We start from the raw sequence: 27,579 nt of genomic DNA, 5'->3' as shown, positions 1-27,579 counted from the left end.
TTTTGTTAATATTTTTTGGAACCTTATACAAGTGAAATAATAGTGATTGGCTTTTTTATAAATAAATTTGGAGGGAAGCTAAATTGCTCAAGGGCAGGAGGTAGAAACTCTTGACTGTGGTAAGTATGTCGGAGTGAACTACAGGGTGTAGGATGATGTTTAGTGGGTTTATGGACTCATGCAATAAATTGCCCCAGTATGGAGATAACATTTTCAAACACCACTTTCAGTTGGTGCAGGACACTGCAGGGCAATGTATCTGAGGATGGCTAGGAGAAGGAACATACAATAGTGAGACCATAGAGAACATGTTTTCATACTTATTGGTTTGTAGAACACCAGCTGCTCCTTCAGATAGTATGGTGCAATCCCAAAAAGACACTTTTGGCCCCGCGTGAGTATCTTAAATTGAACTCAGGCTACCACTTGGAGCCAGTGAAGTTCCCTGCGGGCCTTGGATCCCGGGTCACTGTGTGCAATGTTGTACACTATACGCACTGCATGATTTTGAAGCTTCTGAGGCTTATTTATCCATTCCTTGCTTGCTTCTCCAAGCAAAGAATTACAATGATCGAGCCGCAGTAGGATGATAGCTCGAACCAACTTTTCACGATTTTTCTTTGTTACCAGTGTGCAGATCTGTCTCAGTACTCTTAAGTAATAGTTTGAGTTCTTGACTATATAATTGATGTGGGCGTCCACGTTCAGCATGGACTCCATGTAGGTGCCCATAGTTTTAACCTTACTAGCCTCAGGTCTCCATCAATGCGGAAAGCTCATATATTCCCGGCTAAGGCCATCACAGGCATGATTTGACCCATACACCATAATCTAAGTTTTACTAGCATTTAAGCAAAGCCAATTAGAGGACATCCAGTTTTAATCAGCATATACATTTTACTTAGTTTTTCTTGATCGGCTGCATAATTCCTACTGAGTTACATGAAGAACTGAAAATCATCTGCATAATTAGCAAAGAGTACCCCAATCTCTATTTCCTCACAAAGCGGTTGAATATAAATATTAAAAGGAGATGGGGATAAGCAAGTCCCCTGTGGGCAACAACACATGATTGGCTCACAGTCAGAAAATGCATCTCCCCAATGGATCCTGGAGCTTCGGCCACAGAGGAAAGATTCCATCCATGTCGCTGCTTCCATTGAGAAACCACCTACATCAATCAACCTTCACAGCAGCCTATTATGGTCAAGGAGGTCAAAAACTGCTGATTGATCTAAAAGAATCAGCACTCCTGAGTCACCCCTTTCCAAAGATTGAAAGCATATGGGTTTGGAGGTCTAATAAGGCACTCTCTGTCCCATGGGCACAGCGAAAGCCGGATTGTTTCTTTTGGAGAACGCACGTAGCTTCCACATAAGATTGCATTTGCATAGTGGCCACTTTATTGATTATCTTAAGAATAAAAAGGGGTATTAGTAATAGGCCTTAGGTTGGAGGGGTCCTTAGGATCCAGCCCTTGTTTTTTTCAGGAGAGGGGTGACCACTACATCTTTAATAGTAGAAGGACCAAACTATGTGCAAAGAAAGCATTAATAAATCTTCGGAGAAACAGTGAAAATAGATTTTGATGCTGAAAAATGAGTTTAGAGAGTATCAGAGCTACTGGACAGCAAGTAGGGTGCATAGCACTAAATAGTTTGACAAACACTTTGTCCGTGACAGCAGAAAAATTAAACAGGGACAAGAGGGATTGAGTTTGTTGTTCCTTTCCTCCAACAGTGTCAGAAATGTATGTAGAGTTTAATTGTTCCAGTTGCTTACATATTCTAGCACATGCTGATATGATTTTATCTGAGAACGCTTTTTGAACCCTAATGCAATCATTTTTTCCAGAATGATAGTCTAATTCAAGGCATTGTGTTTCCCCAAGTCTTGAACAATTTAAAGAGCTCTTTGGTTTCATTCCCTGCTTTTGTAATTTGTTCATTATAGTAATTTTGTTTAGCCTCCAATATCTTAAGGTTGTTTTCTCTCTCCCTGAGTTTCCCATCCTCTTTATTCTTCAGTACTTTATCTTTGAGCCAGTTATATTCCACCTGCCTTTTCCTTTGTTTAAGCAGAGTAAACCATTTCTGGTGATTAGGACATTCCTTGACACTTCTGAGTTGGATCGGGGCAATCCTATTTAACAGTGATTCAATGTACATGTTATAAATTTTTGCAAAAGAATTAGGAGAGTCTTGATCCATACTGTGGGACATCAAGTTACTCATGCATGCAGCTAAGTCATCAGCCCTGACTGTTCGGTACATCTATGTACACTACACTTCCCTTTGCGGCTAGAGCCTCCTTGCAATTAATGATGCATGACCTAATATATGGATTTAAAAACCCAAATCAGATGTTACAGCCCCCGCTGAACATACAATTAGAGAGTATCAGACAGGTGGTAAATATGCTGCACAAGATATCATTTACTTCTAAAGTTTCTGACAGGGTTTTTACCAAAGCTCACTTTTAGGCATTCTTGTTCCCATGCGTACATCCTTTAAAATTACATATCAAATTAGTAATTCTCCATCCTTTGAGTGGATCGCTATATGGAGCATTTCTAGATTCATGAGGTGGTACAGCATGGATGGGTTAGTTCCCCAATGTTGAGCGAAGTTGGCCTTGTTCAGTTATTTTAGTAGTTGTACACACACCACAAGTAACATCCACAGTGGGTTAGTCCTTATCAGACTTTGTTGTGTCAATTGCCTTAGGGGCCTTAATGGGTGCATCAATAACCACTTCTGTTCAAATATTAGTCTTTTGAGAGCAGCAACTTACCACTCCCATAACTGCATGTACATCCTTTGTCGCTATTGACCCTCTGCTCCAACCAGGTTCCGAACCTGTACCCAATGGTCCAATTGATAGTGATTCTGACCACCTTCAAACAGCAGTTTATGACGCTTTATCCACCATTCTTGTTTTCATCCACAAACCATTGTACCCATAAGCATTGGATATATTAGGGCATTTTACTAGCCTATCAATAATTTCTAAACATTTATTTAGGCAAGCAATGCCTTTATTCCTTACTTCATTTTGTACCGATATAGTCCTTTCCAGAACTTTCAAATATTCAGCTGTATTAACCGAAAGCGGTGAAAATGTTGGGGAGATGCCTGCTTCAAAACTCTGATGGCCATTCCTGTTGTCTCGTAGCTCAGAATATAATGAAGGTAGCGAAGTAGCACTAAGCAATCGTTGTGAATCTGTCCTATGATTGTGGCAATTGGATGGGATCCAAACACCCAGAACTTATTAACACATCTCCTTGTGGTAAGAAATTAGACTGATTGTTTTCCTCAACTGCAAAGGCTACAGGTATCTCAGCAAAGTTCCTGTTACAAAGTACACTTCCTTCATGGGTTAGACCAGCAGGGAGGGCAGGTGATGTTTCCACATTTCCATTAAATGCAGTCACTCCGCCAAATGTGTTGCCAGTTACTAGAGGTTCAGAAATCAGCAAAACATGGCAATTTTCCACATATAATCGATCGATTAAGCATTTGAAAGCCTCTAAAATTGAGCAATCTGATGGAATAGTGATTAAATGGTCAGTCACACTTGACTTGGTTCCTCTTTTGTGTTGGCCATTTAAGTGGTGATGGGATCTCACATCTAGCCCCATTTGCGTTTCTTCCATTCCTACTTCAGTTGGACATTTACTACAAACTAGGATTTCTTCAGCCTTCACCAGCATCCCTTCAGTTGATAAATTACCCACACACGTGCCCTCTTGATGACTAATAATGTCATTCGAGATATTTTGGGTATTTGATGGAATTAAGATGTTTGCAGAGTTAAAAACAGTTTCTTGCACCATGCTGCTCTGCTCTACCAATCTCTGGCTTCTCAGAACCCATTTTATAGTTGACTGTGTACACTTATTTGTGCACCATACGTATGTAAGTTATGGAAGCAGTTTTATCCACCTTGATTTCACTCTACCCGCCTTTTTCGCTTTTGATCTGAGAGCCATCCCACTTCCAACAAAGGTGTAATAAGGCAAGCAATAAGCAGTGCTATAGAAGAGTAGTTAAATGTAACTGCAGGATAATTATGAAACTTGGTACAGGTGGCTTAGAATGCCATGGTCAATAACCCAATAGCCGGTTATATTTTTGTATGGCTTTAATGATAACAGTATTTACTAAAACAAACAACTAAAACAGCCCAACTGTGTAAGAACAAGCCTTTGCTGCCTACTCATCCAAAGTGAAATACCAGTACAGGTACAGAACAAGGGTCACCACTTAACACCTGGGTTCTCCACATATCACTAACATACTGGGGGAGTATACCTTTTCACAGTCCCACAGTACCCACTTGCCCTCTGAATCTGCACCTATACATCTACCTGTGCCTGAGCATACCTCAGTGCCGGCTCAGTATCAGCTCCATTAGTTCTGGAGCAGGGTGGCATAGCTCTGTGCTCTCATAACCTCCACTAACAGACTTGTGATCTCATCCACTTATCACAGCAAAAATCAGGATGTATCGTGATGGGACGGAGAAACAGAGAAACAGAGCGCTGTGCTACCCTTCGGGTACATAGGCAGACTGTAACTGGTACACAGAGCACACACTACTGTGGACCACAACAACACAAGACAAGAATGGAGCGTGAGAAAGGCAGTAAAGAAAAGGACCCACTATCGTCCCATGCCATCATGCCCTTGTCTCATTGCGTCCAGCCACACTGGAAGGCAGAAAGCAGAAACAGAGGCATAGTCAGCGACTTCCCACCGGAGACCAAAAAAGAAACAATCAGCCAAGCAAACAGTTTTGGGTTGTGTATCCACCATTTAAAAACATGGTTAAGTCATTAACTCTCAAAAGACTGCTTTGAAAAAAACTTGGCAGGCAATTTGAGTGCAAGGTCTGGTGGTAAGGCTTGATTAAAGTGAGCTCAAAGAGTTTCCATGAGGAGAAGTTTTAGGCAGGTAGAGGCCGGAATGGGTGGGGATGGCAATGGGGATTAGCATGGTCATGGGCAGCCAATGGTTGAAATCAAACCCAAACAACACCTATAGGCTGTGTGTCCCTTCTCATATGTGCTTCCTTTGTGTCCTTCCTCATTTGCCATTCCTCCCGGTCTGCACACTATTGCAATAGTTTAGGCTTATAGGTGTTGCAAGCAACACCTAATAATCCAAACTAAAAAAGTTAGAGCTAGATTCACAAAGAGTTTTTCAATGGGTTAAAGCCTTGTGAAACAGGCCATTAATGTTCTACATATTTCACTGGTATTGAGTTATCTCTATTTAGCTATTTAGAAGAAAGTAGTGCTTCTGAAACAGCTTGGTTTGAATAGCAGCCACAGGGTTTTTCAATTACACCACCAATGGCAGCCCAAATGACGAAATGTACAAGATGATACTGCCTCCACCAGCTACAACACTCAAATCACTCCCTTGTTGTTAGTTAGTGGGGGCATGAATAGTGTTGAAATGCTGTGGTGATCATCAGGCGTGATACAGACAGAGTGTGTTTGGAGAGGGGTGCAACTTACATGGTGTGATGCACGTGCTCATTGAAGAGTAGGCTTTGATTTATTTTCTGAATTTCATGAGGTTGGGTCTGATTATGATGTTGAAGGTTATGACATCCCACAGTTTGGGGACAATGGCCTTGAATGTTTGTTCATTGTTGCTTTCTTTTTTACATTTCTGCTGCTCTACTATGCTCAGGTTCTTACTTCTGGTGGTGCACTAACTCTCAGAGATGGTGATTTTGCCTGCCAGGTACTGCACTGTAGAAGGCATCATGAATTTAAAAAGCTTTGCACGTGACATAGTTCTCTTGGAAGCTGATGCATTTTTAAGAGTAGTATGTTAAATTAGCGCAGATTTAAAGTGGTAATATGTTCAAAGATCATTTATGAGGTGGGAAGTAGTAGCATGGAAGTTGCTTCTGAGAGTTGCTAGGATGGTGTTGGGCAATTTGGTTTGCAGGGTGCTTCCACAGGTCGGCTGTGATAGTAAAATGGCATGTATGGTAGATCTGTTGCTCGTGTCTGATTTAAAGGGTTTTCCTTTCTGTGCGTTTTAAACATGAGGTGGCTGTCTAAGTGGAATCTAGGACACCTGGCACAGGGTGTCATGTCGGGTCAAAGTCCCAGAAGTACTGATTTAGTCATTGTGCTACTTGAGTTGTTGTATGCCTTGATAAATGTTATTTTCATGCATACTTGCATATCGTCTACATATTGGTAGATGTGGATGCTATGAATTGTGGTACGTCTTGCCAGGGGAACCTCCTGGACTGTAATTCCCCTTCTCTGAGAATGAAATATGTTAAAATCATGTTGCATCAAGAACCAAATATGATACACATAATTCCCCCTTTGGATGCTTAGGGCAAAACAATTGCTCATGTAGGCCTATTTATCAGTGAGACGCTTAAGAGGAATATTTGCGCTGACATGTGGATACGTATGTGCATGTCAATGTAAAGCAGATAGAGATAAACATTATATAAAAAAAATGTAAAAAAATCTACTATAAGAATTGAATTACACCGATTTGATTTGCCCCCAAGTAGATTTGTATAATTATTTTTGTTATTTTATTAATTTTTCATGTTTACTCTGGGACTTCTATATATTTCAATTACAAGGCTGAGGCTCGATTCACATGTCAACCTTTACGTGATTTATAATGGTGAAGATGGTGGACACTTAAGAGTCCAACTTTTCATCTAGGTTAGGCGAAGTGTATGCATATTTGAAGAAGAAATTTACTGAAGCTGACTGAATTGTCAGGGTTTATTATGTGGTCACCCTTAACTCAGACAGTTCCTTTCCCACCAATCAAGGTGACGCACAATAAATCACTATTGTTTTGATTGAGGTTAATTTTGGTAAGGTCTCCAACCTGTCTCGCACTCATCCCCAACAAATACCCGGTGCCACAATGGACTAGGAACCAGGCCTGTGTGTAGTAATAATATAGATTTATTAATTTATTTAAACCAAATTTGACACACCGACTAACATCAGCCACCAATGCTGTGGCAATACAAGAACAAAAATGATTTCTGTAATGACACCAACACTGAGAAAATACTGAGATATGCAGTCACAGTTTCCTGCAGCTTTCTTTTCAAATCACCCACCAGTACAGGAAAATAACAATTCAAGACAAACAGTGATTGGTGATTTGGTTATAATACTTTTCTCCCAGCAACCCCCACCCTACAGACATCAATTAGACTTGACCCCTCTGAATTGAAGGCCAGTGGCAGAGAGTCGGAACACAATGGGAACATTGTTTTGGATTCTGAAAAAATGCACTCTTTGGAAAAGGGATTCAAGGGGAAAAATCTTTTTTTTTGTTCTCCTCATTACCAAAGATGCAATATGAGGGAAAGAAAAGCAATGGGAAAATGTGTTTTGCCGTGCCTAAAAATAACAGGCAGGTCTTCATAGTTTGGGTCAAAGCACAATGGGAACAAAGGGGCAATTTAGTTTTTCCCACCACACATGCAAAGGAAATACAAGGCCTCACACTTCTGATTTAAAATGAAGGGGACCAATGGGGAAAATTTGTTTTGCACCCTGCACCCTGGCAAATCTTTATGCCTATTGTCAAGACCGGTGGGGGGTCTGTACTTCCGCTCTCTATATGGTAGAGGAGAGGCACAGAGGACCCCAGCCAAGATTCTCAATTATGGTAGCTATGGACGAGCAATCAAGGCCTAGCTTCTCAGGAGGTGATGCAGGCTGGTTCTTAAGTACAGTGTATCCCCAAGCCCCCACAAAGGAATGTCCACACACTGTATTACTGAAAACACAGTCTTTATATAATTAATATTCAAGGGTCATGTACACTTATCACAACAACGCACTTTGTGCTCAGGAAAATCAATAATGGTAAATATCTACAATTCTAAAGTGGTACCACTAATATTAGACCTCATTAAAGTGCATTCATAATACTGTAAAAATGGCACGCAGATCAATAAGAAGGAAACCAGCAATAGAGAGAGGAGAGATAACAGATGGTTGAAACAATAGGCAGAAGACTGGCCCTCACTACTGGACACAGTTCTGTGTGGAGATCCCCCCACCTGGGCAACCTGTAAAATAAAGAGATATAACACAAGCCCAGTCCATATATTGTTCAATAGTCTTATTCCCTCCTATAATGTTTTTACCCCCCCAATGTACCTGGTGGAGTCGAGTTCTTCGAAGAGGCGTCGACAGATCCTTCTTGAGCGACCCCCTTTCAAGCGGGAGTCACAGATCGTCGAGAGGCGTCGAGAAACGTCGAAGACCTCGGGGTTCGGCGACGGGGAATCGACGGCCCTTCTTGAATGCCTTCCCTTTCAAGCGGGAGGCACGGGGCGTCGAACGTCCGTCGACAAACGAGGTAGAACGATGTCGAAGAGGCGGCAGCTTCGTCCGAGCGGTGCTCGTCGGCGTCGGGGCGTCGGCGTCCTGCAAGGCGAAGGTGTGCGGGGCACCTCGATGACAATAGTTCTGGACCGCAAAGATTGTAGAGACGGAAGCCCAGCAAGGGCGTCGGGTCGTCCGAGTCTTTGAGGTCGTTGGGTGGCGGGAAACCCACCGGCAGGTTTCTCCTCGGCGCGTTGGTCGTCCTCGACTTTCTCCGGCAGGATAAGCGGTCGACGATGCGGCCGAGGGAGTCCTTCGATTGAATGTTCTTAGGCAAAGGAGCGGACGGCTCCGGTCGTCGGCGGCACGGCGTCAAGTGGTTCCCACGGCTGGGCAACACAACTTCGACGGGCCTCCAGCGGTTACACAAACCTGCGAACCCTGGTCGACGGCAATGGACTTCGATGGCGTCGATGTCCGGGTGCTTCACTTCGATCTCCTCGGCGGTCCCCTTCTCCGGTCGGCAGCCTTTCGATGGTCTGGCGTCCAGGGAGCTTCGGCGAAAGTTCAGCGGTGCTCGATGGTCCCTCGGAGCACGGGAAGAGGGCGCCTAGCCAGGTCCTCTCTCGGATCAGTCCTCGACGAATTCGGCAACCTTCAGATCTGTCGAAGCAAATGCCACAGCAAGTCTTCTTCTTCCAGCTGGACGTCGAGGATCAGCAGTTCCAGTTACTCTTGAGTGGAGACTCAGCTTCTGAACGCTTCTGAACAATTTCCAGTGGTGAGAGGTCCCCAGATATACTATTCTGTCTCTCATCCACACTGCTGGCACACACACAGCAGCCAATCACACAGAAGGGCATTCATGCAGTCAGTCAGCCAATCAGGCACACAGTGCATTCAGGCCACACTCCTCCCTTTCAGACACTCACAACAAGGAATGTGGATTGGGACAAGTACCCAGCCATTCAACACTACACACTGCATTCAGGCCAGTTTCGGGCAGGGCTGTCTCAGTCTTTGTCTCTCATGCCAGAAACCAGACAACCACAACAAGGAGTGTATATTGGTCACACACTCCATTCACCCAGGTCCCACCCACAGGAGGTACCCACAACATACAGTGAATGGGAAGGCTCCAGTCAGTCTAGCTGGGCCTTCACAACAACACCATATATGGAACTTCCACCCAACAGCCAGTCAGGGGGAAGGGACAGAGTCGGGGCTTCCCAGGACTTTGGGAAAACAAGGTAAGAGGCAATAGAAAGCAAGAGGCCACAGGGGCCATCTTGTTTTCCATCAGGAATCAACTGATTCCAATGGCAGGGCCTGGGTATCCCAAAATGGAGGACACCCAGAGCACCTGTCAATTTCAGCATGGAGCTGCCACCAGCCCATACCCTGCTCTGTGGGCTACCCACAGGTGCCCAAAAACATACACTAGGGGCACAGGGTTGTACCCCTACCCATGGGTGCCATAAGGGTATCCCATGGGTCTGTTCACCAAACCAAAAGAGAGAGCTGCACTGCCAGGAGTCCCAAATGGACTCATGGGCAGAAAACATGACAGAACACACGATAAAAGGCAGTAAAGGACAAGGATTCAGAGGCCCTGTCCCCCTGATGCATTTCCAGCATCACAGTCGCCCCACCCCCCAGACTGAGGTGGAGGGTGTCTAATCTCCCACGGGATAGACACCCTCATCCAGACGGTCAACATACCTTCTGGAAAGGCCATCTGCATTATCGTGACTCTTCCCTGGTCTGTGCTCTATGGTGAAGTCTAGCCCTTGCAGGCTAATGGACCACCTGAGCAATTTCGGATTCTCACCCTTCATCTGCATAAGCCACTTCAGGGGCTTATGATCTGTTTGGACCTTGAAGGTAGACCCCGTAAGGTAGGGCCTAAAACGCCTAAGGCTCCAAACTATGCTAAAACACTCCTTTTCAACAGTAGCCCACTTAAGTTCTCTACCCTTGAGTTGTCTACTGATGAATATGATAGGATGTTCTCTCCCTTTGTCATCTAACTGGGACAAGACAGCTCCAATTCCGGTGTCGCAGGCATCCGTCTGGACGATAAAGGGTCGGCTGTAGTCAGGCGCACACAACACAGGTGCCCTACACAGACTTTCTTTCAAGCCATCAAAGGCCCTCTGACAGTCTTCGGTCCAATTAACCTTCCTAGGCTGTTTGGGCGAAGTTAGAGCTGTCAGGGGTGCAGCTATGGTTCCATAGTCTGCCATGAAATTGCGATAGTACCCAGTGAGGCCCAAAAAGGCTCTCACCTGGGTTTGAGTAGTGGGAGTCTCCCAGTTCTGTACATCCTGTACTTTACTGGAGAGAGGTTGGATTTGACCCCCTCCTACCTCATGACCAAGATAGGTAAATTTCCCCTGAGCTATCTGGCACTTGGTGGCCTTGATAGTGAGGTTAGCCCTTTTCAAGGCCTGCAACACCTTATCCAGATGTGTCAAATGCTCTTCCCAGGTGGAACTGTAGACGGCAATGTCGTCTAAGTAAGCCACACAAAAGGCTTCCAGCCCACTGAGCGCATGGTTGACCAATCTCTGGAAGGTGGCAGGGGCATTCTTCAACCCAAAAGGCATGACCCTAAACTGGTAGAGTCCCTCAGGTGTTGAGAAAGCCGTCTTTTCCTTGGCATGGTCCGTCAGAGCTATTTGCCAATAGCCTGAGGTAAGGTCAAAGGTGCTCACAAACTTGGCAGCACCTATGGTGTCCACGAGCTCATCAGCCCTGGGCAATGGGTGCGCGTCAGTTTTGGTGACGGCATTGACTCCTCGGTAGTCCACACAGAACCTCCAATCCTTGGTACCCGCCTGGGAACTTGCCTTGGGGACAAGGACCACTGGACTGGACCAGGGACTGGTTGAGGGTTCAATAACACCCAGATCCAACATCTTGGCGACCTCAGCCTGGATGTGGTTCTTGACGGTATCTGACATACGATAGCACCTGCTTTTGACAGGCACACTGTCACCAGTGTCAATTTCGTGCTTACACCACGGTGTAAGGCCCGGTGTCAGTGAAAACAGAGAGGCATACTGCTGGAGCAAAGCCCTGCAGGCCCTCTGCTGCTCTGTTGTCAAATCTGGAGAGAGATGTACTCCCTCCACTGAGCCATCCTGAGGGTTGCTATGCAGCAAATCAGGAAGGGGCTCACTCTCATCCTCTTCTTGCCCTGAAGCTAGCAAGAGACATGAGACCTCTGCTCGCCTGTGGAAAGGCTTGAGCCTGTTGACATGGAATACCTGGGGGGCTACCCCAGAGGCTCCCATGTCAACCAGATAATTGACTTCGCCCATCTTGGCGATGATCCTGAAGGGTCCAGTCCACTTGTCTGCCAAAGCTCTAGGCTTGGTAGGCTCCATCACAAGGATTTCCTGTCCCAGAGTCCAATCCACTTGCGAAGCTTTAAGGTCATGCCAGTACTTATTCAATTCCTGGCTGGCCTTGAGATTTGCTGTTGCCTGACCCATCATTTGTGTCATCCTCCGCCTGAGGCCTAACACATAGTCCCCCACTTGCTTGGCGGGACCGGGAGGGGTGGCTTCCAAGCCTTCTCGGATCAAGGCGAGGGGCCCCCTCACGAGATGTCCAAAGAGTAACTCAAAGGGGCTGAAACCAACACCCTCTTGAGGTACCTCTCTGTAAGCAAACAGCAGGCATGGCAGGAGGAGATCCCATTTCCTCCTTAGGGGTTCTTCCAAAGCCCCTAGCATGCCCTTGAGAGTTTTATTAAATCTCTCAACCAGACCATTGGTCTGGGGGTGGTAAGAGGTGGAGAACTTGTAGGTTACCCCGCACTCTTTCCACATGGTTTTCATGTAACTAGACATGAAGTTGGATCCTCGGTCAGAGACAACCTCCTTGGGGAATCCAACACGGGTGAAAATGCCCAGGAGAGCCCTGGCAACCACCTTGGCAGTAACAGTCCGAAGGGGTATTGCCTCAGGGTACCTGGTGGCATGATCTACCAAGACCAGGATGAACCGATGTCCACCTGAAGTGGGAGGGTCAAGGGGACCGACGATGTCGATGCCCACCCTCTCAAATGGTGTGCCAACCACTGGTAATGGCTGCAGTGGGGCAATGACCCTGCCTCCAGTCTTGCCAGACAACTGACAAGTGGGGCAGGTCCTGCAGTGGGACTCCACCTCTACTCCCATCCGTGGCCAGTAGAAATGGGCAGAGAGCCTCTGCTTAGTCTTCTTGGTCCCAAGATGACCAGCCAAGGGCACCTCATGCGCCAACTGCAGAAGGAAGGGCCTGTAAACCTGGGGTACCACCAACCTCTTGAGGGCACCAGGTTCATGCTTAGTGGGCTCACTAACAAGGAGCTCACCCTGCCAATAAATCCGGAAATTCCTAGGCACTTCTCCTTGTGCCTGGGACAGGGCCTGTTTCCTCAGACCCTCGAGAGAGTGGCACTCCCTCTGTCCCCTACAGAAGTCTGCCCGGGAGGGTCCCCCTTCAGCTAACAAGCATTGAAGGTCGGGATGATCCTCCGGGTTGAGAACCTCTCCCACAGGAGAGTCTTCTGCCTCTTCTCCCAAAGGAGTTGAGTTTGGGTTTTCCACTGGACCCAGCCCGTCCGGAGCATGGATCCCAATGGGTGCAGCAGGAAGAGAAGGTGCTGCCTCCACAGAGGTGGCCTTCTTGGTCTTCCGCCTTCTTGCCTTAGGCCTCGCCTTTGGCTCGGGTATCTGACCCACAGCCAGACCCGGTGTCACCTGTGACCTAGTGACTGCAGCAGCAGTCATGGGGAGACCATCCGAGATCAACCCCAACTCTACTAGATCATTCCCTAACAAAATGTTAGCAGGGACATTGTCCTGAACCAGGACAGGAAGCTTCGCTGTCTTGTCTCCAATCATGAGTGTGACTAAGGCTACAGGCGATAATTTGGGAGGCCCACCAGCTAACCTGGTGGTTCTCAGAGGAGCACCTACATAGTCCTCTGGCTTGAGCAGGGTCCTGTCCACCACTGTCATGCTTGCCCCAGTGTCTCTCAAGCCAGTAGAAGGCTGGCCATTCAAGAGGACACTTCTCAAAAACCTACGGGTGTTCTGCGGGATAGTCGCCAGTACTTCTGCGTACTGGTCCCAGGCCCCAAGGGACACTAAGGAAATCTCTACAGGAGCACCAAAGGTGATTCCTGTAGAGGAGGGGAGGACAGTGGCCTCCACCTCAGGCATGGGGTAAGGGTAGCTCAGGCTGACAGCCTGTACTCCAAGTGCCTTACCTTTACACTTGGAGTCACCCCTTTTGTGATCCAGGGCCCCACAGTCCCAACAAGTGCCAGGAGTGCGGGGTACGGTACTGGAACCACTGGGAGCCTGCTTTGCAGCAGGTGGACCACTACTCTTATTCCCACCCACAGATGACTTATCCCCACTAGGTTTTTGGGTCTTAGGAGAGGAAGGTTTTGGTTTACCCGACTGTGATTGCTTTTGGGACTCCTCAGCTTTCTGAGAGGTCCCCTTTTCTTTGTCCTTGTCCTTCCCACTGGAGTCCTTAGGGGACACCCGGTGGGAGACCCACTTGTCAGCCAACCTAGCCAGCTTAAAGGGGTCCAAAATGTTCTGGTCAGCCACATACTGACGCAGCTCTGGTGAACAGGCTTCAGAAAAATGCTCAAAAAACAACAGGTGGGATAATTCAGCAAAGGTTTTCACCTTGTAACCATCAATCCACCCCATCATGTGCATGTGCGCAGCACTCACCCAGTCAACCCAAGACATATTCTCTCTTTTCTTAAAATCCCTGAACCTTTTAAGATATTGGGTAGGTGTCTTGCCAAACTTGGCAATTAAAGCAGACTTCATACACTCATACTGACCCCTTTCTTCCACACTCAGCTTCAGAATACAGTCATATCCAGTTTGAGGCACTCGGCTTAACAAACACTTAGCCCAATCTCTTTTATCCACATCATGAATTGCACAAGCCATTTCAAACGCTTCAATTCATTGGAGGATATCTGAACCCTCCAAAAACACACCAACCAAGTCTTTCATAAACTTGGTGGCTGGGGACCTGACACTCTCACTGGTTTTAGCTGAAGTCTCCACTCTAGCTTTCTCTAGCTGGATTCTCTGACATTCAGTGTCCTTGTCTTTGAGCGCAAGATCCCTATTCTTGAGTTCCACTTGCTGTGCCAGCTCCTCTTTCTTAAGCTCAGCTTCTATTTCCAACTTGCGATATTCAAAGGCCAATTTCATCCTTAATAACTCAAGTTCCATGGAATTGCTGGGGTTTGGAACAGAGGCAGCAGGAATGGTGGCATTCCCAGAAACAGATTCAGCGACAACCCCAGGGGCAGAGTCCTCACTGGTTGCATCTCCCCCTTCATCAAGTGTTTCACCATCAGTCTGGTAGTCCACCAGGGCAGCTATTAGCTCAGCCCTAGACTTATCCACAAAGTCTAACTCCCTGGCTTCACAAGCACTCTGGAGAGCCTCTAAGCTCATCCTAGTCAATTTACCATTCGCAATGGGCTCCATTGCTTGTAATGCAGTTATTTGGAACACACCCAAACCTTAATCTAATAAAGTGCGGATATTTTGTAAGTGGCACGGTTATACACTGAGTCTTAAAACCATAAGCATCCCACCACTGCCACCAGCTTGTCAAGACCGGTGGGGGGTCTGTACTTCCGCTCTCTATATGGTAGAGGAGAGGCACAGAGGACCCCAGCCAAGATTCTCAATTATGGTAGCTATGGACGAGCAATCAAGGCCTAGCTTCTCAGGAGGTGATGCAGGCTGGTTCTTAAGTACAGTGTATCCCCAAGCCCCCACAAAGGAATGTCCACACACTGTATTACTGAAAACACAGTCTTTATATAATTAATATTCAAGGGTCATGTACACTTATCACAACAACGCACTTTGTGCTCAGGAAAATCAATAATGGTAAATATCTACAATTCTAAAGTGGTACCGCTAATATTAGACCTCATTAAAGTGCATTCATAATACTGTAAAAATGGCACGCAGATCAATAAGAAGGAAACCAGCAATAGAGAGAGGAGAGATAACAGATGGTTGAAACAATAGGCAGAAGACTGGCCCTCACTACTGGACACAGTTCTGTGTGGAGATCCCCCCACCTGGGCAACCTGTAAAATAAAGAGATATAACACAAGCCCAGTCCATATATTGTTCAATAGTCTTATTCCCTCCTATAATGTTTTTACCCCCCCAATGTACCTGGTGGAGTCGAGTTCTTCGAAGAGGCGTCGACAGATCCTTCTTGAGCGACCCCCTTTCAAGCGGGAGTCACAGATCGTCGAGAGGCGTCGAGAAACGTCGAAGACCTCGGGGTTCGGCGACGGGGAATCGACGGCCCTTCTTGAATGCCTTCCCTTTCAAGCGGGAGGCACGGGGCGTCGAACGTCCGTCGACAAACGAGGTAGAACGATGTCGAAGAGGCGGCAGCTTCGTCCGAGCGGTGCTCGTCGGCGTCGGGGCGTCGGCGTCCTGCAAGGCGGAGGTGTGCGGGGCACCTCGATGACAATAGTTCTGGACCGCAAAGATTGTAGAGACGGAATCCCAGCAAGGGCGTCGGGTCGTCTGAGTCTTTGAGGTCGTTGGGTGGCGGGAAACCCACCGGCAGGTTTCTCCTCGGCGCGTTGGTCGTCCTCGACTTTCTCCGGCAGGATAAGCGGTCGACGATGCGGCCGAGGGAGTCCTTCGATTGAATGTTCTTAGGCAAAGGAGCGGACGGCTCCGGTCGTCGGCGGCACGGCGTCAAGTGGTTCCCACGGCTGGGCAACACAACTTCGACAGGCCTCCAGCGGTTACACAAACCTGCGAACCCTGGTCGACGGCAATGGACTTCGACGGCGTCGATGTCCGGGTGCTTCACTTCGATCTCCTCGGCGGTCCCCTTCTCCGGTCGGCAGCCTTTCGATGGTCTGGCGTCCAGGGAGCTTCGGCGAAAGTTCAGCGGTGCTCGATGGTCCCTCGGAGCACGGGAAGAGGGCGCCTAGCCAGGTCCTCTCTCGGATCAGTCCTCGACGAATTCGGCAACCTTCAGATCTGTCGAAGCAAATGCCACAGCAAGTCTTCTTCTTCCAGCTGGACGTCGAGGATCAGCAGTTCCAGTTACTCTTGAGTGGAGACTCAGCTTCTGAACGCTTCTGAACAATTTCCAGTGGTGAGAGGTCCCTAGATATACTATTCTGTCTCTCATCCACACTGCTGGCACACACACAGCAACCAATCACACAGAAGGGCATTCATGCAGTCAGTCAGCCAATCAGGCACACAGTGCATTCAGGCCACACTCCTCCCTTTCAGACACTCACAACAAGGAATGTGGATTGGGACAAGTACCCAGCCATTCAACACTACACACTGCATTCAGGCCAGTTTCGGGCAGGGCTGTCTCAGTCTTTGTCTCTCATGCCAGAAACCAGACAACCACAACAAGGAGTGTATATTGGTCACACACTCCATTCACCCAGGTCCCACCCACAGGAGGTACCCACAACATACAGTGAATGGTAAGGCTCCAGTCAGTCTAGCTGGGCCTTCACAACAACACCATATATGGAACTTCCACCCAACAGCCAGTCAGGGGGAAGGGACAGAGTCAGGGCTTCCCAGGACTTTGGGAAAACAAGGTAAGAGGCAATAGAAAGCAAGAGGCCACAGGGGCCATCTTGTTTTCCATCAGGAATCAACTGATTCCAATGGCAGGGCCTGGGTATCCCAAAATGGAGGACACCCAGAGCACCTGTCGATTTCAGCATGGAGCTGCCACCAGCCCATACCCTGCTCTGTGGGCTACCCACAGGTGCCCAAAAACATACACTAGGGGCACAGGGTTGTACCCCTACCCATGGGTGCCATAAGGGTATCCCATGGGTCTGTTCACCAAACCAAAAGAGAGAGCTGCACTGCCAGGAGTCCCAAATGAACTCATGGGCAGAAAACATGACAGAACACACGATAAAAGGCAGTAAAGGACAAGGATTCAGAGGCCCTGTCCCCCTGATGCATTTCCAGCATCACACCTATACCAGCTCAAAACACACTGGGGAGAACGTGTTAGTTTAGAAAGCTAACAAAACACATCCTGTGATTTCTATAGGGGAATTAATTGATTTATTTAATTAAATATGCTAAGGACCTACACAAACAAACAGGATATTTTGCTATGGGGAAATAACTAAAACAATGCTGGAAAATGCAGGGCCAACACAATCTATGGATTTGGGATAGTTTTACTTACAAGAGAGGCCTTGGAATGGGAATCATGGAACAGCAGGGCACCTCTGGGACAGCAAAGGTGTCACTCAAGGATAGTCTCGTCTGAATCCTATAAGGGGTCCCAATCAGCTTCTATGTCTCCTGGTCCCTGTTTCCAATGCAAGGGGGCCTCTCTGCTTGGATATTTCTCGCAAGAGTTCAGCAGCAGGTTACCTCCCGGAATAAGTGGAAACAAACTCAGTTCTAATGCAAATTGGTATACTTGTAGGGCAAATGACATCACAAACTTGTCATGATTCCCGCAAAAGGGATTTGTTGGTTTTCTCTACCCGCCTCCCACCTGTGTGCTAATAGAACAAGGAGATGAGGGGTGTGAGTTATCAAAGCTCTGGGAGTAGAAAACTTTGTCACAAACTGACATGTGGGCTCCGCCTGTTTCAACTCAAGAAATCTATCCACATGGCAAATACCATAATTTTTCTAATCTTTACATGTATGGATATATTTTTAAGAACTACATTTTTAGGCAAATTATATGATGCTAGTCTGAAGTCGGCACGCCCTTCCTGTGCAGATATACGGTTGTTCTTCATATACTCAGGAGCCGAATCAGTGAAAAATATGGCAGTCATAGCTCCCATGGTAATTTTGTCCTTCACCCTCGCACCAACTTTCAAATCTCTCAGAATCAAGGGAAGGCCCAAATCACATTTGTATTAGTAACTTTAGTTATGTTTATCACACCAAAATCATTTTGGCATTGTTCAAAAGGGGTTACTGTCACCTTTAATAAAAGTCTGGAATGACTGCTGTGGCATATATGCTGCCCTTTTAATGCAGTAATATGTATGTTTCTACTAACTAAACTCCAGCCTTTTCCTTTGTTTACTTTAGTTGAATGTGATCAACCAGAGGCTGGCTCATGTTTATGTTTGCCCCTCCCTTCTTGGCCTTGCAATGACCCAGGCTGCAATATTAATGGACATTTTATGGGAATTGTGACCTCAAGGTCACTTCTGCTGAAAGAACAGGCATGGCCTTATCTGTTTCCACTGTGGTTTAAATCTAATCAGTGTATCTCTTTCTATATGTTTTAAGCAATGGCCCTGATTGATGGTTGACAACCAGACCTCTCTCCCCAGAACAGCAGAGGAAAGGTCTTGGAGGTTAAGTTTCAACTTTAGGAGAAATGACCGGCTGCATGTAAGATTCGGCAAGTAATGGCTTTTAAACTCACACACAATGCATTTTACATGGCATTTTATGAGGCGCCTGGGCCTTATATCCATATGAAATGTACTTCTTTAATCTCACAGTTGCAACATGCATGAGTTACACTTCTGGATTGTCCATATGTATAGGGCAGTTATATGAGAAAACCACGCGCAAACTCTCAAAGTCTAGTGAGCACTTCTCTTAGCATACTATCATTTGGATGAGGGAAAACAAAAAGGGTGTTCTTTTATTTCTTGTAAATGCAAGAAGCTTGGTTTCAATTACAATTTCGGGATCACAGTCTCATGTTGCATAAAGATATTGCACATGCTGCTGTCTGTCTCTTTAAGTGAAAGTGCAGCTGTCCATGGTTTTAGTAAAACAGTGTTGTCAGCCACATGTCTTTGTTTTCCTTGTTGAAATGCATTGCGCATGTCTTGGCACTTTTGGAATTTAAGCCCACTTTTTTTCCTTTGAGATTTAGGCCTGTTTTTGGTTCAGTAAGCTGCATGTCTGACATCACCATTTCTGTGCTGGCTGTATACTTCAATTGGACTTCACAAATCACTCTGGCCTCTTTATTTCTGGCATTCAGGGGCTACATTTCACCCCACAGAATGCTGGGTACTTTGTGATGAAATATTCAAACAATCAAAGGTTTCACATGGAACCGTAGTAGCACTATGAGGAATCTTTACCGTGGAGAAAAACATTGTTGAAATAATATGTTTTTTGCACTACGGCATGTTTGCCTCGTTCTACTGTTGTGCAAATGTGCATTGCTCTGGTGCAAAGTCGTTTCTGTGATCCAGCCTCCCAGCACACAACTTGTGGTTGCTGCAAGAGTAACTACTAGGTGTCACTGACTTTGCTTGAAGCATGTGCCTCCAAGGGATATGCAGGCTCCGTCGTTTATCAATCAACTAATACATATACTTTTCCTAAGCTATACTGCCTCTCTTGTACTCAGCAGGCATTTATTGGCTGTGTATCTACTCAGAAACACAATTGTACAAATACAATGTGTTGTAGTCACACCTACAAGCAAATACAGGAAACCCTGCTGATACAAATAAAACATACATCAATTAAAAGTAATTGATTTTTATTCACACTTCATAATTCTCGGGAGGATAGCTCAGGGGCAATGTGCTTGCTTTGGAAGCAAGGCGACATGGAGCAACACAGGTTCGATCCCCAGGTCTGCGCTTAGATACCTCTGGGTATTAAGCGCGTTATAAATAACCTATCATATCATAATTGAGGCAGATGTTGAGGGCACTGTGCTCTTTTTAGCAGTTCCACTTCATTACATGGTACTAAACCATTGGTATGTCTTAGTGAAGTGGCAAGCAGGGTGTCATTGTCTAAAACCGGGAGGGGAATGACTCGTGCCCCGCCCCCTCCCTCTCCCCAGCCCGTATGACTCTGACTCTCCCTTGTCAGCGTTTATTATGCACCTTTTGTCAATGTTCATTTTTTGCCCCCTGAAATGAAATCCAATGCTCCAGCAAGGATGCGTTTACACTGATACCTTAGCACCAATGCAACAAGTCATAGTAAAAACACATGAAAGGTCAACGAACAGCAATAACAGAAGGAATCACAAAACAAATCGACCTGTAGCAATTCTCCTCTTTGCCGTGCATTAAGCTAGCAGCATATGCACCAGGTAGGACAGTGCAATAGTCTCGTTTCATCCATATTACGGAACGCGCTCCATGCATACGCCTTTCTCTTATATTAATTCTAAACTCGTTTGCTCCTTTTTGTACTTTCTACCTCAATAAACTGAGCATGGTGCATTTTCTGGTCAGGCTTCAGTGATAAGGAAAGTTCAGTGAGCCTGATCGATGTCGCCTTCTATTTATAGTGCTGTTACAAATTGAAGTTGTATTTAAATACGGGAGGGGTTGGTAGTACGGAGGCAATCGATGATGTAAAATATCGTTACTGATTGAAATTAAAGTGTGATATTTTGATTTTACTCCGTTTTGCACAGCTACTTCGGTAAAGAAAGCAACCCTATGTCCTGTGATAAGAAGTTGACGCGTCATTGGATAAGTAGATGCATTGCCAGCGAGTATGTTTAACCCTGCAACATAAATTAAGATACGTATTATTTGCGTGTTTTATTTTTTAATCGCCAAGTGGCTGTGGCAGAACTTTGTGGTTTCGTAGCAAGGTAGGTGGCATTTTCTACTGTTCCCCACCTTGATCAAAGGCGACCAGTTTAACAAGCTGAGAAGAGTAAAAAACGGCGGCAGGCCTCCTGGGAATGTATCTTGCGTCACACACTTGCGATACACGGGCTACACGACACGACACGGAATATCTACAGATGGCGCACCAACGGGGTCAATATTACCCAACCTTTGTTCTAGGCATGTGCATTTGACCCAGTCACTTAAATGAACGAATGAATTGCCGTCCATGTTTGCTGGCGCAAATGAAGTTTGTGCATGCACCAACAGCATTAACCCTCGTGCAATTGTATCAGGGATCGAAGTTCAAACAAGTTGTGGAACTATTTTCCGCTGCTCACCGCCACAGCTCCACAGACCCCCATACTGACCCCACAATTTACACTCCATACCTTGGTCCTTCCTAATACTTCAACCCACCCCACACTGCTGTGTTTTACAGCAGTCCTATCAAGACTGAGGAAACCACAATGAAAGAGAATGCACTTAACTGTCAACCATTAATTTTCCGTTGCCCTTCACATCATGCAGCTTTAAAATTACCCACCACTTGCACCTCTTTAGGGACATGCTAAGTACTATAGCCCACTAACCCTACCCATCAGCTATTCAAACACTGGGCCTGATTTACACGTGCTTTTCAATGGGATTCTGACATTATAGCACGCTTCTGTGAATGAGGCGCACTCTGTGTGCAGCAATCCAAGCTTAATTGCAAAAGACAAACACAGATCACTATACATTGGAACTTTGTGGCCGATTGCCAAAGGGGGTTAAATCCCAAGCAGTCTATACAAATAAGCAGAAATGGTTCAGCAGCTGCAAGATAGTGCAGTGTGATGTGACCTTGGAGTACCAGCTGGGCCCGGGTTCGAATCCCCAGTGGATTTAAAGTTAAACAAGCAAACCCACAAAAAACACAAAGGTGTTTGGTCCCAATAATAAGGGAACCATGGTGGATTTCCCTGAGTGGTGCCTGTTAGTTCCTGCACGCTTTGATCTCTGAATTGCTTGGGGCAAAGGCTAATGCATTTACACAAATTAATGGTAATGTGTTGGTTAATTCAAGGTCCCGGTCAAATCCAGAAACCTAGACGAATTTCAATCAACGTCAAGTCGCAACGAATCCAAACTGTACACCCTGTACACCTCCATTTTAGGAGAGAACTGCTCTTGAGTTCAAGTGGGAAATGTGCATACTTTCAAATTTCAAAGCGAACAAGGGAGATCATGCCAGAGTTGCAGGGCCTCTTCAGGCGACTTGTTTTCGTGTGACTGCATTGCAGTTGGCCTTTTATTCAATGTTCTTGGCTGAGTAGATGCGGATAGCTGCCAATGAGTAGGAGATGAACAAGACACTGCCGGCAATGTACAACGCATACCCCTATGAAAAGTCGTGTATGCGTTTTAAGATGTGTTTCTCAGAATGCATTGCTACTGCTTTCAGTAAACCATATCTTCCCCTGTTGTGGGAGATGCGTTTAACAACCAGGGGATCTTCTTCAATAAACAGAATCAGGGTATTGATTTTGGAAGATGAGACAGGGCTTCCATCATGCCCTCAGTCAACGGAGCGTCTTAGGTTCCAAAAATGGGTTAACGTGAAAACAAGAACTCTCCAGTGCATTCAGACTTTACCGCAGGCAGTTCTCGAGGGGATTCTTAAGAACAATTGCAATAACCAACAGCAACCGTCCCTTCCAGTAAATAAAGTTTGTTTGCAGGCAGACACACACTGCAAGCTTTCTCTCTGGGGTCTGAACTCTTGCGTATTTTGAGACATTGTGTTCTTTAAAAGATGGGCTTGCGTGACCGGTTGCTCAAAATATAAATTGTATGTTAATTGATACTTGTCCCTGCAGATAAGTCTGTAGTACGAAATCAACTTTTTATTTATTCACAATTTATTTAATTGAAATATTTCAGAGCCAGTTTGGGCACTCTTCGACCCAATGCACGAAGTTGAATTTGTGTGGTGTGCCTCACTACATAATTACTGTTTCCAGATTTGTATTCGGATTTACATACGGTTAGATCCGTACATACATTTTAAAATTTCAGCATAATCCATTCCAGTAGAAAAAAGTTAGGACAAAGAGAAACCTTACAAGACATGTTTAAAAGAGTTTCTCATAATCTCAAATTGACAATTACTTTTGATTAAAATTAGATAGTAATTAGTCGATCAATATGCATTGTTCTTAGTAGCCATGACCTGTGAACAAAACGAGCAGTAGCAAAGACTATGGTCGGATGAAGACTCTGGGCCTCATTACGACCCAGGTGGTCCGGAAATAACAGTGGCGGTAAACCCGCCGCCACCGTTGTTTCCGGACCGCCTGAGTCCGACCCCTGCAGGCGGGAGGTGATGTTCCCGCCAGGTCTGACCTGGCGGGTTTAACACCTCCCGCATGCAGGCAGACGAGGAAACACCGGCAGCATTACGAGATGCTGCCAGTGTTTCCATGATCCCCATTTCCATTGAGTCCCACAGGACTCAATGGGAATGGGGATTTACACCATTCCGCCTCCGTGATTCCCGGAAAAACGGGGTTGTAATGCCCCGGTAATTCCGGGAATCACGGAGGCGGAATGGTAATACAAGTCCGGTGGTAACCAGGCGGTTTTACCTCCTCGGTTAGCGCCGGACTCGTAATGAGGCCCTCTGTCTTAGTAACTGGATCGCTGCACAAGTGTCTCTTATCCCTGCCTCATTTAGCAATAGAATCAGGTGTTTGTATCTAAAATGCATCGTCTTCACACAAAACAATAAGAAATGTGATTTTTATTTATTTATTTATTACATTTGTTATACGCCCAAACCCTTGGGTATCACGGCGTAGGTTACAGAAGGCTTTGCATTTCTGGTTACAGAGGAGGCAAGGTAACCCAGTGAATGGCAAACAACACACATTTGAATTTACAATGACAGGGTTACACAAATAATAGCAGTCTTTTTTGCTTATCCACACATGTGGCACAGATATTTTTTTTTTCCTTTCCAAGAATGCGTGAATACAGCTACAGGAAGAATACCTATTCGCAGACGCAGGTACAAGGATTTTTGAAATGCCGGAGGAATCATATCCAAATAATCATTATGCCCGGGCATACCACATTCGAGATAAGCAGGGCCGGTTTTTAACCTCAGCGCATTGGCCTTCAGTTGGTCATGCGCTCTCAGTGCTGCCTCTGTCTTAATTGCCAGCTTCCTGTCAGTACATATATTCTGTGTGGGGCATCCGATATACTAGTGTCTTCCAGCATGTGACAGGACTTTTGAACATGGCAAAGCCACTCTATTGATTTCCCACCATCCAGGGCTTCTCCTACCCTGCCTGGGGTAATTGAGACAAAGCTCTCACACATGTAGGATTTTTGTCAAGCTCCTGAGCTTGGGTAGGTGTACAGGCAGTGTTTCCAAAATAGGGTAGTGGCTCCTGGAAGAGTGCAGCTGGAATCCACAAAGACTGAAGCAAGATACTCAGAGGCATATTTCTGATTGTAAGTGAATATTGCACCCACTGCAAGTTATGAAAATGGGTGATTTAGCTTCTGGCTAATACAAACTTCACAAAAATCACGGGTGGACATAGGTGCTACTAATGCGAGGTGAAACAGGCATGGGCAATGCCAATAGTTTTGGCTTTTGTGGAGGCATGGGGAAGGCATGTGACAGGCATTTGACAAGCACTGTCATAGTGGTATTACAATGGCCAACATGGTAGCAGCTGTAAAATGGCGTGAGTAGCAGCGCATAAAATAGCAGTGCCTGGCAAATGTCTAACACATTTACACGAGCCAAAATTGTTGGCTTTCCCAGTACTTGTTTTTAACTGGCCTTCATTGAAGGACACACAAATTGCTTATAAATTTAATGGATGAAGGCAGACCTAATTATGTCATTTTTATTACACCAATAGCATGTTTACAGCCCCAATTAAGTCATTGGGCCTCATAACGAGTTTCGAGGTAGCCATGCCGTCATTACCGGCATGGCTACCTCCAAACTCGTGTCTGGGTCCCGAAAAAAGGGAATTACCGGGCCATTCCGACTTTTGCGGGCCCGGTAATTCCCATTTTTGTGACCCGGACCTGGTACGTCCCCATTCCCATTTGAGCCCCCATAGGGCTCAAATGGGAATGGGGAGGATGCTAACAATGGACCCATTAATGACGGGTCCGTTGTTAGCATCCTAGTCTGCTCGCAGGTGCCGGTATGCACACTGGCCAGACCAGACGTGCATACCACCACCCGTGAGCAAACTTGCAATGTGGCGGCCTGATATGAACGGTGCCGGTGCCTTACCGTCACCGTTCATACCGCTGCCGCCAGGGTCGTAATAAGGCCCATTAACTTTCAGAAGACTGCTTTGAAGAAAAACTGCTGGTAAGGCTTGGTAACGCTAGCTCAAAGAGAGCCCAGGAAGTTGTGTTTTGGGTGGGGAGGGCCAGGCAGTGGGTGGAAATGGCCATAGGGATTAGCATGGCGATGGGCAGTCAATGGGTTTGCCAATAACCAAACAACACCTACAAGCGTTTTCCCCCACAGAGGTATTCTACCTTTTTTCACCATCCCCCAAAAGCTCACTGTCTCCAGAGCTCTGGTTCTCTCCAGGCTGGACTAACGGAACAGCATCTTTCTTTATCTGCCTAACTCTACACTTCACCCCTTTCAGCTAATATAGAACAGGACCGCAAGACTTATCCTTGGCCTCAAGCCCAGGGGATGCATCTCTCCAGCCCTGAAATCTCTGCACTAGCTGCCGGTGGCTGCAAGGATGAAGTTCAAGACCCTTTGCATCGTCCAAAAGGCTTTCTGCGGCCTGGGTCTGCACTAAATCCAACTCTCTCTGCTTAAATACCTTCCTTCTAGAGCTACCTCTAACCCTCTGAGGGTCAGTTGTTTTTCCAAGCAGGTAATGGGGGATAGATCTCTTTCCTCTCCAAGTGCCTCCCTCTGGAATGGCCTCCCTGTCCCACTCAATTCCTCTGCCTTCTCTCTCCCTCTGCCTTGCTAATCCATCCGGTGTGTCTGCCCTGACTGTTTGATGGGTACCCTCAGAGTCTCACAGGGTCCCATGGAGGGCCATGACCAGTCTTCCAGCACTACCTCCAGGCATACTAACCGCGCACTTAGAGGCTTCAACTGTGACTCCTATTGTCTCTTTCCTTCCACACACTTCCCTGAGCCGCGCTGCCCTGGCCGCACTTCCCGCCTCTCCTGTGACCCTTGCAGCTTTGTTGTCGCACTTGAACAATCTGAATCACACAAGGCCTAGTAGGATCATTTGTCCTGTCTACCCTATGCCTCCCCCTCCCTGTCTTGTGGTACCTAGAAACACTGTGTGGATACAAGTTATAAATACCATACCATATCATATCATATCATATCATATATTGTATGCCATTTCTCCTTAGGTGTACTCAAATGCAATAGTTTTGCCTTATAGGTGATGCTTTAGTGCCACTTAATAGCCACAACTAAAACAGGGTAAATTGAGCCAGATTGTCAAATTACCTTGCACCTGTTTAGTTTTGGTCGAGCGTGTGCAACTCGGAACACAGCAGCTTTAGGATATGAACATTTGTATGCCTTTATTAAAAACTAAAAAATAATTCTCACACTGCAATATATATTTCTGCCATATTTTCACTCCAATGCATCTCACTAGCATGTATAGCTACATTTTTAATTCCACACCTTTTACACTGCATTTGCAACACGACCGTCTAGGTGTAATTAGGTCATCAGGAGATTGGTTTTAACAGATAGCAGGATCGTTTTTGTGATTACTTTCCAAGCAGCACCTTTCTCTGTGTGTACTTCTTTTGAAGTGAGACATTGCACTGCTAGTGGACACTTTGCACCATTTTCTGGTACACAATGTTCTTGAATGTACAATTTATGACAAGTCTGTCATCCATAGAAAAGTCAGGCGTACACCATTTTGTCAATCATACTTAGCTTGTACTGGCCCACCTTACACCTTTACAAGTGTTAGACCCCCTTACTTCTTGAAAAAAGGTTTATTAATGTTTCCATCCATTTGTAGTTTTAGCTTTTAAGGTGGTGCAATAGGCTCTGTAACTATTGTCTTGGGAATCGAAGAGGTGTGATGTAAGAAGGGGGGGTACACTGAATGTTGGTGTTCTTTGGTTATTTGTGCTCCCATTGATTGAACACAGCCATGCTAGTCGCTGTCCCCTCCCCCCAAATCGCAATTCCCTTGTGAACTCTTTGACTTACCTCTATCAAGAAGTAACACCTAACTTTGTTCTGTAGCGGGCCTCATTGTGCTAATCCATAATAACAGCTCAATTGCAGCTGTAAATACACTGAAGGTGTAACATAAATGACTTAACCAAGTATGCCTTCAGCCGCTTAATTGATGTGCTTCCTAAAGTCGTGTTAAAAAAAGCATTGGCAAAGACAACAATTATGGCTTGTATATAGCTATTAGATCGATATTTCCGAACCACTTATAGGCCCAGCTACTCATGTGAATTTTCAGCTGTCCTTGAATTTTGGCCAGGTAGTGCCATTGTTGTAGTGTCTGGCAAA

Source organism: Ambystoma mexicanum, chromosome 1p, assembly GCF_040938575.1.
Source record: "Ambystoma mexicanum isolate Mex_15411 chromosome 1p, UKY_AmexF1_1, whole genome shotgun sequence".
NCBI lineage: Eukaryota > Metazoa > Chordata > Amphibia > Caudata > Ambystomatidae > Ambystoma > Ambystoma mexicanum.
The sequence above is the reverse complement of the archived record's forward strand: the minus strand, read 5'-3'. Positions refer to the sequence as shown.